Below are 2500 nucleotides of genomic sequence, written 5' to 3'. Positions count from 1 at the left end.
AAACCTGGGTGACGGGCACCACAGGGCGGCAGAGCCATCGCGCTTGCCGGGTGGCAGAGGAAGGACCGGACTATGTACCATAGCGGCCAACCACTCCCAGAGCCGGTCGTGCGGGGCTCGAGGTCTGCTCTCAACGTCACATGCTTCTGTGAGTGCTCAGGCAAGGGTCAGACCACATCCTTCCTGGCAGCACCCAAAGCAACCAGGCCGCTCGTGTCTCTCGCCTTCATTTTTCGACACAAGCGCCTGAGGAGGGACGCCACCCCTCCCCTTGCGTCAAGAGACCTCCCCACCGGCCTCTGACTGATTCTTAGAACGGACGGAAAGAGTCGGGCAAGCCTGTCAAAGATTTGAGCGTATGTCAAAAGCTTTAGACTTCCGCGAACTCTCTGGCTTGCACTGAGACCCGAGGTCGATGTGCTCAGCACCACGGGGCCCCTGTCGCCTGCAGGTCCCGAGCCGCCAACATGTTCTTAGTATCGTGTTCCCCAAACCTGGGTGACGGGCACCACAGGGCGACAGAGCCATCGCACTTGCCGGGTGGCAGAGGAAGGACCGGACTATGTACAATAGCGGCCAACGACTCCCAGAGCCGGTTGTGCGGGGCTCGAGGTCTGCTCTCAACATCACATGCTTTTGGATGTGCTCAGGCAAGGGTCAGACCACATCCTTCCTGGCAGCACCCAAAGCAACCAGGCCGCTCGCGTCTCTCGCCTTCATTTTTCGACACAAGCGCCTGAGGAGGGACGCCACCCCTCCCCTTTGCGTCAAGAGACCTCCCCACCGGCCTCTGACTGATTCTTAGAACGGACGGAAAGAGTCGGGCAAGCCTGTCAAAGCTTTGAGCGAATGTCAAAAGCTTTAGACTTCCGCGAACTCTCCGGCTTGCACTGAGACGCGAGGTCGATGTGCTAAGCACCACGGGGCCCCTTTCGCCTGCAGGTCCCGAGCCGCCAACATGTTCTTAGTATCGTGTTCTCCAATCCTGGGTGACGGGCACCGCAGGGAGGCAGAGCCATCGCACTTGCCGGGTGGCAGAGGAAGGACCGGACTATGTACAATAGCGGCCAACGACTCCCAGAGCCGGTTGTGCGGCGTCTGCTCTCAGCCTAAGAGGCTTCTGGGAGTGCTCAGGCAAGGGTCAGCCTGCACCCTTGCTGGCAGCACCCAGGGGAACCAGGACGCTTGCATCTCTCGCCTTCATTTTCGACACAAGCGCCTGAGGAGGGACGCCACCCCTCCCCTTGCGTCAAGAGACCTCCCACCAGCCTCTGACTGATTCTTAGAACGGACGGAAAGAGTCGGGCAAGCCTGTCAAAGCTTTGAGCGAATGTCAAAAGCTTTAGACTTCCGCGAACTCTCCGGCTTGCACTGAGACGCGAGGTCGATGTGCTAAGCACCACGGGCCCCTTTCGCCTGCAGGTCCCGAGCCGCCAACATGTTCTTAGTATCGTGTTCTCCAAACCTGGGTGACGGGCACCGCAGGGAGGCAGAGCCATCGCACTTGCCGGGTGGCAGAGGAAGGACCGGACTATGTACAATAGCGGCCAACGACTCCCAGAGCCGGTAGTGCGGCGTCTGCTCTCAGCCTAAGAGGCTTCTGGGAGTGCTCAGGCAAGGGTCAGCCTGCACCCTTGCTGGCAGCACCCAGGGGAACCAGGACGCTTGCATCTCTCGCCTTCATTTTCGACACAAACGCCTGAGGAGGGAAGCCAACCCTCCGTGTGTCAAGAGACCGTCCCCCCCCGGCCTCCGACTGATTCTTAGAACGGACGGAAAGAGTCAGGCAAGCCTGTTAAGACTTCCGCGAACTCTCCGGCTTGCACTGAGACGCGAGGTCGATGTGCTCAGCACCACGGGGCCCCTTTCGCCTGCAGGTCCCGAGCCGCCAACATGTTCTAAGTATCGTGTTCTCCAAACCTGGGTGACGGGCACCGCAGGGAGGCAGAGCCATCGCACTTGCCGGGTGGCAGAGGAAGGACCGGACTATGTACAATAGCGGCCAACGACTCCCAGAGCCGGTAGTGCGGCGCCTGCTCTCAGCCTAAGAGGCTTTTGGGAGTGCTCAGGCAAGGGTCAGCCTGCACCCTTGCTGGCAGCACCCAGGGGAACCAGGACGCTTGCATCTCTCGCCTTCATTTTCGACACAAACGCCTGAGGAGGGAAGCCAACCCTCCGTGTGTCAAGAGAGACCGTCCCCGCCCCGGCCTCCGACTGATTCTTAGAACGGACGGAAAGAGTCAGGCAAGCCTGTTAAGACTTCCGCGAACTCTCCGGCTTGCACTGAGACGCGAGGTCGATGTGCTCAGCACCACGGGGCCCCCTTCGCCTGCAGGTCCCGAGCCGCCAACATGTTCTAAGTATCGTGTTCCCCAAACCTGGGTGACGAGCACCGCAGGGAGGCAGAGCCATCGCACTTGCCGGGTGGCAGAGGAAGGACCGGACTATGTACAATAGCGGCCAACGACTCCCAGAGCCGGTAGTGCGGCGCCTCTCCGGC

Source organism: Hemiscyllium ocellatum, unplaced genomic scaffold (genome assembly GCF_020745735.1).
Source record: "Hemiscyllium ocellatum isolate sHemOce1 unplaced genomic scaffold, sHemOce1.pat.X.cur. scaffold_801_pat_ctg1, whole genome shotgun sequence".
Classification (NCBI taxonomy): domain Eukaryota; kingdom Metazoa; phylum Chordata; class Chondrichthyes; order Orectolobiformes; family Hemiscylliidae; genus Hemiscyllium; species Hemiscyllium ocellatum.
The sequence above is the reverse complement of the archived record's forward strand: the minus strand, read 5'-3'. Positions refer to the sequence as shown.